The sequence below is a fragment of the Thamnophis elegans genome, chromosome 1, assembly GCF_009769535.1.
Source record: "Thamnophis elegans isolate rThaEle1 chromosome 1, rThaEle1.pri, whole genome shotgun sequence".
NCBI classification, from domain to species: Eukaryota; Metazoa; Chordata; class Lepidosauria; order Squamata; family Colubridae; genus Thamnophis; species Thamnophis elegans.
Window position 1 is genome coordinate 6523518 of NC_045541.1, and position 12009 is coordinate 6535526.

Here is a 12009-nt window from a genome sequence, read left to right on the forward strand (position 1 = left end):
AATTTCTGCAAAAGTCTGGGAGCCCTAACCTGAGATTTGTCCACCCATTCAGCATGGGAAGGGGGGAAATATTTCCAGGATACAAGACACTGAATGCGGTTTCTATGTTTCCTGGAATCCAAGATATCCTTAATTTCAAAATGTTGCTCTCCTTCAATAAGAAGAGGGGTCAGAGGTGCAGATTGAAGTGGACATAGAGAAGAAGTGTGCTCCAGTTTCAATCGGTTCAAATGAAACACAGGATAAATCCTACTAAGGTTCTTAGGCAACTCCAATCTCACAGATACAGGATTTATGGTTTTCACAATGAGGAACAGACCTACATACTTGGCCCCCAACTTCTTTGACTTTTGGGTGGTTTGCAGAAATTTGGTGGACACAAAGACCCGATCCCCAACAGAAGATGGTGAGAACAAAACTCCCTTTTTAACTAACCTCCTGTACCAATTATTTCCCATCCCAAATACCAGCCCCCCCCCCCCTCCCGCATTTCTCTGGCAGCCGAAAGCAAGTAGCGAAGCAGAGGCTGACAGTATAGCTCAACCCTTGGTCAACCAAATGCTGCTGCTGAAGTCTTAGCCTAATGCCTGGGGCCTTTATAGGAAGCAATAAGTCTCATCTCAGCTCTTAGAAGACCAAGTAGATATGATTCTTTCGATGCCAGATATTTCCTCTTTTATTTCTGAATAGAATCAATTTTTTCCAGACAAAATTGGCATGAATCTTATAACTCTGATTGACTGCTGCAACTTGAAGCGTTGGTGGCAGCTGTGGCAGACAGAAAGGTTTTTGCACATATTTGTCCAATCCACTAATTGCATCATTTCCTGGACTAGAAGAAGTCTTTTTTCAGAGTTACACACCCATAGTCACCCCAAATGCAAAATATTGCATACAAACAGTGACATGAGGTCAACTTTAGGGCTGGTGAGACACTTTTTAGACTTGTGGACTTCAACTCCCAGAATTCCACAGTCAGGCATGCTCAGTTCCGATTTAAAGCGACAGCATTTTTCCCCCTTGCAAAATAAGTTTTCCCATATTTTTTCTTCTCCCTCCCCCTCCTTCCTCCCTCTCTCCCTCCCTCCCTCACTCTCAAACAAACACAGAAGTTGGATTGGATATATTTTCCAAAGGCTTGAAAGCAGCTCCTCTGCCATACCCCGCCTTCCCCTGCTGCCTTCCGATCAAACTTTCTGAATTCCTCCCCCCTCCCCACACACGCATCTTTTTCCAGCTGTTTCAGAGACGATTTCAACTCTGCTTCTGCCTGCCCTGCCCTGCCCTCCCCTCATGAAAGGCCAGAGCTCTGTCAGACTGAGCTAGTTGCTCCCAGAGAACTCTAAAAAGCCTCTAAAAATGCCCTCCACAGGAGGCGAGAGAACACCTGCCTCATTTGCATAAGGAATTCTTTGCTTTTTAACCCTTGGTTATCTCTTAAAAGGCGAAAAATTCCTTATGCACAGGAGGCTCCTATTTCTCTGGCCTCCTCCTATTGTTAACACAAAGCACTGTTCCAAGTCACTGTGAATCTGGTAGCAACTACCTTGGCTTTAATTATTTTTAAAAAATTCTTTCCTTTTCCTCATAACTGGTGAGGCCACGCCTCCCCTGCCTCTAGTGACTGCACGTCCCTGCATACAAAGCAGGCTGTTCTTAAAGACCATTTGACAACTGCAGCTGGTCCAAATGCAGATGTGTAAGCTGTTGTGAGCGTGCTTTCATATGCCCATGTAACTTCTGCTATGTGAGCTGCAGTGAATTTTCAGATGTAATTCAACCTGTTTGTTGCCACCGTCCACAATTACTGTCGTCCATTTATCTGAGCAATCACCTTTCCTCCATCATTTATGTTGTTCCCCTAAGATCCAGTAGAGTGGGCACATTTCACATCCCATCTATTAAGAAATAGCATCTAATTGTTGTTACAATGCAAGCTTTCTCTGTCACTATATCTGCCTTCTGCAACAGCCTCCACCGCTAACAGATTCCCTGCCATCATTTAAACAATTCAATTAAAACTTCTTGTGTAACAATAGTGTCCATCATATTGGAGAGCTTCTGAGGACCCAGAAAACTGGTATTATTTTGGGACAGGTTCCCCAAAAGTAGTATTGAGAAACTGCAGCATTTTTGAGACTCTGTTGAGGCTGTCCAGCAGAATTTGGCAGAAAAATTGATTGAGGAAAGGGAAAATTTAATTTAATTTAATTTATTAGATTTATAGGCCGCCCAATCCCGGAGGACTCCGGGCGGCTTACACAGAACAAGAAAGAAAACAAACGAAATGAAAATAAAAATAAAAAATTTAAAAATTCTCCAACATGCATACGTTCTGATTGGGGCTGGACCCTACATAGTAAGGTCAACAGCCCCAGGCCTGCCGGAACAGCCAGGTCTTAACAGCTTTTCTGAAGGCCATGAGGGTGGGTGAGGTCTGGACCTCTGGTGGTAGCTGATTCCACAGGGTCAGAGCAGCCACAGAGAAGGCTCTCCTCCGAGGCCCCGCCAGCCGACACTGTCCGGCTGACGGCGGCCCACCCTGTGGGATCTTATCGACCATTGGGAGGTATGTGGCAGTAGGTGGTCTCGCAAATACGCTGGTCCTGAGCCATGTAGGGCTTTAAAGGTAATGACCAACACCTTGAATTGCGTTCGGAGACCAATTGGCAGCCAGTGCAGCTCGCGGAGGATACATTACCAAAAGGATGCAGATACCCCAGTAATATAATATTCCATTCTCTACACATTCTTGCAGTGCTTAGAGGAGATTGTAATGCAGTTCTGAGCCAGTCTCAGAACAAATCTAATCCTCTATTCAAATAGCTACTTCAATAGCCAGATACAACAGAGAGGTTGAAACAGTGACAGAATCAAGAGATCGAAAAGGCAGTTGAGCCAGATCCTAGACTGACTCCACTTAATTTCAAATAAAAGGACAAAAGAAAAAAGACAGAGAATGTGCTCACAAAGACACAGAGAGATTTTGAGAGGAACTGGCTCAAGAGATAAAGAAAGAATTTCTAATTTAAAGGTAGAATTCCTTCTGAAAGATGGGGGCGGGGGGATCAAAAGCTATGCTTTTAAAAGACTTAAATGACTTAATCTAACAAGAAGGCCTGGAGAGTGGATACCATGGAACTGTACCTGCATTTGAAACATAAAGAGTAAAGTATTTCTTTTTAAAAACAGTCAATGGCACAGCACAACAGTATGATTGTTTTTTTCTGCTGTCTGCTAGCTAGGATTATACCATAATTGTAATTGTAATTGTAATTGTAATTTAATAAATTTATATGCCACCCAATCCCGTAGGACTCCGGGCGGCTTACAAAACCAAGCCTAAACGATAAAAGGTTAAAAATAGGAAGAGAGGAAAACAAATTTAAAAGCAATGCACCATACACTCAATCTTAGTGGGGCCGGACCTTGTTCGTGGGGTCAACAGCCCCAGGCCTGCTGGAATAGCCAGGTTTTAGTGGCTTTTCGGAAGGCCGAGAGAATGGGAAGGGTCCGGATCTCTACGGGTAGATCGTTCCACAGGGCCAGAGCAGCTACAGAGGAGGCCCTCCCCCGAGAGATCGCCAGCCGGCATTGTCTGGTCGACGGCACCTGGAGAAGGGCCAACCTGTGAGATCTTATCGGCCGTTGGGAGGTATGTGGCAGGAGGCGGTCTCGCAGCTACCGCATAAGGCTGTTCAGGCTTCCAAAATGAAACAGACATCCAGGTGACAAAAATGGGTAATAGAACTTTGGAATGGAAACTTTGCCTCTTATATTCTTTTTTTTTTTTTTTGCAATCTTGGGATGCGAAAACAAAAGGCAGAGCTGTCATTGGGACATCATTCATGATGCATCTTTTGTGATTTTATTGTCATGCTGGTTAAGGGCTTAGAAGACGCGCTTCAGACCTTGTGTAAGCATTCTCTGCTAGTTATTAAAGTATCCCAACTTTTTTCAGCCTCCCCATTAGAACCCTAAACCCTGTTTTAATGATCCCATTCTTTAAAGTTAACACAACTCATTTCCTCATTCATAAACAATCCTGAAAAACCTCAGGCTAGTTAATTAGTTAGTTAGTTAGTTAGCAGTTAGACTTATATACCGCTTCATAGGGCTTTCAGCCCTCTCTAAGCGGTTTACAGAGTCAGCATATCGCCCCCACAGCCCGGGTCCTCATTTCACCCACCTCGGAAGGATGGAAGGATGAGTCAACCTTGAGCCGGCGAGATTAGAACCGCTGAACTGCAGATAACAGTCAGCTGAAGTGGCCTGCAGTACTGCACCCTAACCACTGCGCCACCTCGGCTAACTACTCTTGTAGAATAGGAAAGAGAGGTTGTAATTTCAGGAGGCCCGAAACATTTATTCCAAACCATTTTTGAAGCTATAGAGTCTTCTCTACTGCTGTGAATACATACATATTTTTTTTAATATCCATGGCATTGCTTAAAATCTCATGATGGTACGCAGTACTTTAAAAATTGCGAAGCTTATTCTGATAAAACTGATCAACTTTGATCAATTATAGCTGAAAATGTAATTAAAAATTGTCAAATTTTCAGAAGGTCTACTTACAAGCAAGTACTTTTGATTATTACTCCTATTTTGTACATCAGCTCCAGGGGTGGGATCCTATCAGTTTAACAACAGGCTCGCTTCATGTGCGCTTCATCAGGTGAAGATACCACCTTCTGCAGGAGGAAAAAAGAGCTTCAGAAAAGGGAATACAGGTGAATATCACACAGGACAAGCGGGAGGGCCCAGCTGAAAGTCAGAGTGAACCGGTTTGCTCCCAGCTGATAGTTCCGCAAAGCGACCAAGACCTGGCTGTTCCGGCAGGCCTGGGGCTGTTGAATTATCCAGCCCCATTCTAAGTTGTTGTTGAATTTTTTAAATTGTTGTTTTTTATTTCTTGTATTCCCCTTCCCTTCTTATTTGTAAGCCGCCCTGAGTCTTCTGAGAGTGGGCGGCATACAAGCTAAATAAATTCATTTCAATTCAATTCAATAGTTCGAGCTACCAGTTTGCCTGAACCAGGCCGAACCGGTAGAACCCCCTCCAGTGGTGGGTTTCAAAATATTTAAGAACTTCTTCTGTAGGGGTGGCCTGCTTTGTGGGAATGCCTTGCTGGCCATGTGACTGGGTGGGAGTGGCTTGGCAGTCATGTGACTGGGTGGGCATGGCTAACTTGTAAAATGTGGTGAAACTCACTTAACAATGCTCTTGCTTAGCAACCAAAATGTTGGCTCAGAAACTCTGGCATTTGAAGCACACAAGTCTTAAAGCTGTCAAGTTGCAAGACCCTTACACCCCTAACCCTTTAGAAAAAAAAACCCCCAGGGGTGTTCAAACTTGACAGCTTTAAGACTTGTGGACTTCAACTCCCAGAATTCCTCCTCCAGTCATGTTGGCTCAGGAACTCTGGCATTGAAGTGTGCAAGTCTTAAAGCTGTCAAGTTACAAGACCCTTGCACCCCTAACCCTTTAGGGGAAAAAACCCAGTAGTGTTCAAACTTGACAGCTTTAAGACTTGTGGACTTCAACTCCCAGAATTCCTCTTCCAGTCATGTTGGCTCAGGAACTCTGGCATTGAAGTGTGCAAGTCTTAAAGCTGTCAAGTTACAAGACCCTTGCACCCCTAACCCTTTAGGGGAAAAAAACCCAGGGGTGTTCAAACTTGACAGCTTTAAGACTTGTGGACTTCAACTCCCAGAATTCCTCCTCTCGCTCTTCAACTTGATGATGTGCGGATGGACGGGGGGAGGGAGCTGGAACCAGTTCTAAATGGCACTGTAGATTTGTGGAACCTCTTCTATAGAAGAGCTTAGAACTGGCAGGAACCCTCCCCTGAATCCCAACCCAATCAGCTGTTAATATTAGACCCCCATGTTGTTAACACAATCAAGGAAGCAAGGACAACATTGATTTCAGGAAGGTATCTGTAAGGTCTTGCCTCTCCAATCTTCCCAAGAAAGCAGGACTTTTGAAACTGAAATTGTTCCAAAAGGAGCTTTTATTGAAAGTCTTGTGATAGCAAGAAGTCTTTCACCCTGGCTTCACTGATAACGGATAAGAGCCTGTGGCCTATTGGCTAAGATGTCTGCCTAGTATGTAATATAGCCCAGGTTCAAATCCCAGTAAGGGTATGGCTAGCTGATGAGAGCTAAATAGCTTGAAATAGATCTATACTAGTCTCCCTTTATTTATTTATCAGCACAAATACAACAAAACACACACATATGTATGTATGTATGTATGTATGTATGTATGTATGTATGTATGTATGTATGTATAGTTTTGTTCTGGTTCTGCTCATTATATACATTTATGTGTTGGCAACTATAAATAGCAAGTAGAGAAACTGGGCAATGCATAGAATTTTATTAGTATTTCTAATCTATTTTCAATATAATCTTTATTTCGGGAATGGGTCCTCTTAAATTTGGTGTTGTCTTCTTTTTAAATAAACACTGCATTATCTTCCATTTTGAATAGTCCTTACTTCAGACTAATTTTCCTTCACATTAGCAATTACATTTGTAGAGCAGGTGCCATTTCTGAAAGCACAGTGCTACTTTCATTGTTCACGTCAATCATCTATTCTCTCTGCTAGCTATTCCACTGGATTTGCTTTCCTTTGCTTGCCAATTATCCATGTAAAATTTTAAGCTGATGCTGAAAGCAATGCCCGTACTTTATTCACTTTCTAGTAAATGGGTATTTTGAAACTGGTCACTCCTACATAATATGGTTTTGTGAGAACTTCTTTAACATGCACTCCAAATCCTGAGCAGTGTATCACTGGGAGGAAGAGAGAAGTAACAAGTTTACCCTTCCTTCCCAAAAACCTGCTTGCGGGTGATTGTTTTCTCATCAGTGAGAAAATCAGTGATCTTGATTAGTTGGTGGGAAATCGGTGGGATTATGTGACCCTGGAATGGCAACCAAGACAGTAACTAGCCCTTGAAGGGAAAAAGGTATGCCTATTGCGGATTGCAGCTGCTCGAATAGAATGAAGTGCTGAAGGCCATCTGCTCTGAAAGACTTAAGACGACCTGGGTCAACACAGAAGTTTTGAATAAAGTTTGAAAACACGGCCATTGGGTGCATTTCAGTGGTGGGATTCAAATAATTTAACAACCAGTTCTCTGCCCTAATGACCATCTGGGTAGGTGGGGCTCAGTGGTCATGTGATCATGTGGGCATGGCCAAGTCAATGTCACTCAGGTCGATGGGCACTTTGCCTTAGCTGTGACAATGTAATGAGGGTTAACCGGAGAGGCAGTTTCTGTAAGCAGGGCAATAAAGATGAGGCTAGAAACAACACCAGAATGTTTCCTTCCTGCCTTCCTTACAGGATTAGCCCCGTAAAGTGGGAAAAAACAAAATGAGATTTCTTCCAACAACCGGTTCTCCGAACTGCTTAGAAAGTTACCAACCGGTTCTCCCGAATAGGTGCAAACTGGCTGAATCCTACCAGTGGTGCATTTGCAAAGGAGGAGGAGGAGATCATTTGTTAGCAATAGCAATAGCAGTTAGACTTATATACCGCTTCATAGGGCTTTCAGCCCTCTCTAAGTGGTTTACAGAGTCAGCATATCGCCCCCACAGTCTGGGTCCTCATTTCACCCACCTCGGAAGGATGGAAGGCTGAGTCAACCTTGAGCCGGTGAGATTTGAACCGCCGAACTGCAGATAACAGTCAGCTGAAGTGGCCTGCAGTACAGTACTCTAACCACTGCGCCACCTTGGCTGTTTTATTCCTTTGATCAATTGCTTAGCTCCTTGCTCTTTCACTGAGATACCTGAGAAAATAACTTTCTTATAAATCAGAAAATAATGTCTTCTGCCTGGCTCACAGACACTCCTCCTAAACATCAATCCTAGAAGACTAGAGGAAAACCAGTGTCCCCCTCCCCCCCGCCCGAAATGCATCTTGGAGTTTGTTTATGTGGCAGCAGCTGTTATGCAGGTGTCCCCAATGGGATATAGTGGCATCAACTGTGGACTTTCTGGGAAGGGGCTTGGATTTACATTTTCAGGCAGTTCTTCAGCAATCTTGGTGCGTATTGCGATCTTTTGTCTAATCCGTATTGCGCAGTTACTAAATCAACTGAGATGTGGGAAGAATTATAACGACCCTGAGTTCTTTGGAGGAAACAAGAGAGACAAATATTATAAGGTCAGAGTGACAGATTTGAAATTGGGGGAAGCAGAGTCCCCCTCCCCACATTCTGAGGACATTTCCCCGCCAGTGCTGTGCTGTGCTGTGCACTGCCATGGCAACATGCGCCATAGCAACATGGAACCGGGAAAAGGGTCAGTGGCAATTTGTAAGATTTCAGTCCTCTTGTTTACATTTTTTACAGTCTCCATTTTTCACCCATCCTTTCTATTTCATTGCAGTCACTCAGACGTATTTATTTCGGTTGGTTTGGTTTGGTTTATTGGATTTATATGCCGCCCTTCTCCCAAGGACTCAGGGCGGCGTACAACATTTAAAAAAAACACATATTAACAAAAGTAAAAAAAAAAAATAGATAGATAAGAGCCAAGGTGGCGCAGTGGTTAAATGCAGCACTGTGGGCTACTTCAGCTGACTGCAGTTGTGCAGTTCGGCTGTTCAAATCTCACCGGCTCAAGATTGACTCAGCCTCCCATCCTTCCGAGGTGGGTAAAATGAGGACCCGGATTGTTGGGGGCAATATGCTGACTCTGTAAACCGCTTAGAGAGGGCTGAGAGCCCTATGAAGCGGTATGTAAGTCTAACTGCTATTGCTATTCAAAAAACAAACCCAATTAAGATTAACAATAACATTTTTTTAAAAAATTAGATTAAAATTAACAACTTAATCAATCAGTTATTTTATTTTGTTCAGGCCAGGCTGGCTTGCTGGAAAAGCCAACTTTTTAGGGCGCGTCGGAAGGACCGGAGGTCGGGGATTATGCAAAGCTCCGGGGGCAGCTCATTCCAGAGGGAAGGTGCTCCCACAGAGAGGGCTCTCCCCCTGGGGGTCACTAGCCGACACTGTCTGGCCGACGGCACCCTGAGGAGGCCAACTCTGTGGGATCGCACTGGATGGTGGGAGGCTACCAGTGGCAGTAGGTGGTCTTGCAGGTACCCTGGGCCTAAGCCATGGAGCGCTTTAAAGGTCATAATTAGTACCTTGAATCGCACCTGGAAGACAACCGGCAACCAGTGCAGGCTGCTTAAAAGGGGTGTAACATGGGAGCACCTAGGTGCCCCCATGATAACCCGTGCAGTCGCATTTTGCAATTCACTAAACTTTTCTCTGGAAAATTACTCGGTGCAATAGGCTGAGGGATTTTTGCTAGTCCATGACTGTCACCATGTGGGGTAATGACTGGATAACATTCTTTCTACTTTCTTACTGGTCCCCCAGTAAGAGGGAGAGAAAAATGGGAGGCGAGAGAACAGGAACCCTGACAAAAATTACAACGTTCTCTACATTTTCACTCCCTTCTAGCTTGGGCAGGATTGAGAACAGACACCAGTCTATTTAAAATTGCTTTAGTGAGAGGTAGAAGCAATGGTAAGGTTAGCTACCAAGGATGCCTTAATCGGGGCGATCCTGTTTTAACTGGAACTGTGCAAAGAAATATGGGGGAAAGAATGATTTGTGACTTTAGCTGTTTTGCCAGAAGAATAGCAGTGTCTTTAATGCCAGTTAGTTCCTTTGAAAACGTTCACCTATTTGTTGTGCTAATATGTTTCTTACTTTAATAATGGCCATTTTGATATGGTGGTTAAGGCCCCAAGCTAGAAAAACCAGGAATTCTGGTCCCGATTTTGGCATAAAGCCAGCTGGGAGATCTTGGGCCAGTCTTTTCTCTTCCAGCCCTAGAAATTACGCAAGGGCCAACTACTTCTAAAATTGCCACGGAAACTGCAGGGTTAGGGTTTTCCAGGCAGTCACCAGAAGTCAGTTACTTGAAAGCATGTATGTGCTTGCATGCACGCACGCGGCACACACATCACAATCACAGCACCACACAATCCACGGCTCACTGTCTGGTATTGCTATGAGGAAAGTGATACGATAAAGCTTACTTTTTCTGTTATTTCCTCCCTTGTCTACCCGCATCTTGTACACATCTCTGTCGTGGGTTCAAAGCCTGAGAATTTGAGTGGGTGGCTAGCTTCATTTTCCAGTTCTAATTTAGTTTTTGTGCCTACAGAGCATAGGATAATGCAGTCAACCAACCTTCCATGCCTAACAGTATTCAACATACTTGAATAATTCAGCAACACTCCACTATATCAGGCAGGCCTCCAAGGGTGTGTGTGTGTCTGTGTGTGTGTGTGTGTGTTCCCACATGTCCCATTATAAGCCCATGATACTACACGCGCGAGTGATATTGGGTGTACCTAGGTACACCCATGTTACACCTATCCTCCGCGAGCTGCACTGGTTACCCATTGGTCTCCGGACACAATTCAAGGTGTTGGTTATTACCTTTAAAGCCCTACATTGCTTAGGACCAGCATACCTGCGAGACCGCCTACTGCCACACTCCTCCCAGCGGCCAGTAAGATCCCACAGGGTTGGCCTCCTTCGGATGCCGTCAGCCAGACAATGTCAGCTGGTGGCTCCTCGGAGGAGAGCCTTCTCTGTGGCTGCCCCGACCCTTTGGAACGAACTACCCCCAGAAATCTGGACCTCACCCACTCTCATGGCCTTCAGAAAAGCTGTCAAGACCTGGCTTTTCTGGCAGGCCTGGGGCTGTTGACCTCATTGTTGAGGTCCAGGCCCGACTGAAATGAATGTATTTGTGTTGTTTTTAACTTGTCTTATTTTATTTTATTTTATTTCATTTCTTTCCCCTTCTCTAAGCCGCCCGGAGTCCTTCGGGATTGGGCGGCCTATAAATAAAATTAAACTTACAAACTTACAAACTCAGTATACCAGGAAAATCAAAGAGATGATGAAATTCTATGATCATCACTGGCACAGACTTGTGAAATGTTCATAAATGTTGAAGTGAGAACAAACGTTGAAGTGAAATTCCATGCATTTCATATAGATATTTGGCCTCAAAAAATAGAATTTAGGGGTATTGAGAAGACTTAGTTCCCTGCTTTATATCACCCCAGTAACAGGGGTGGGTTGCTGACGGTTTTACTACTAGTTCACGATCCACACGCAACCCGCGTGCACGCTGTTCAATTTAAATTGTTCTTCACACATGCACAGAACAATTTACAGCGAACTGCGCACAAGCAGTCCCTAAAAACCAAAATGGTGGCGGTCCAGTGGTGGCAAGGGAACCAGTGTGGGGGCGTGGCAGTTCTGCGACCCAGGCCTGAATTCCACTACTGGTTCGGCCAAACTGGGCTGAACTAGGAGTAAGGCACCTCTGCTCAGTAATGCTGGCATCTGATTCACTGCTGTAACACCACCAGGTGTTAGAGACGGAGAGAAATCCCCCCCTCCCCTTCTTCTATCTAAGCAGCAGCAAAATGAACGTGTTAATGGAAGAGAGGGAGGGGGAGAAGGTTGAAGAAAACCAAGCCACAGAAGAGCTCATGGAGCAGTGGAACGGAAGACCATCAAACTCTCCTCCTTTTTAAGTTGCTAAATTCATGTTTGGACAGAATGCAGGAGTCTTTCCCCACCATAGATAGATAGATGGATAGATAGATAGATAGATAGATAGATAGATAGATAGATAGATAGATAGATAGATAGATAGATAGATATAGATAGATATAGAGATAGGTGATAGATAGATAGATAGATAGATAGATAGATAGATAGATAGATAGATAGATAGATAGATAGATATAGAGATAGGTGATAGATAGATAGATAGATAGATAGATAGATAGATAGATAGATATAGATAGATATAGAGATAGGTGATAGATAGATAGATAGATAGATAGATAGATAGATAGATAGATAGATAGATAGATATAGAGATAGGTGATAGATAGATAGATGATAGATAGATAGATAGATAGATAGATAGATAGATAGATAG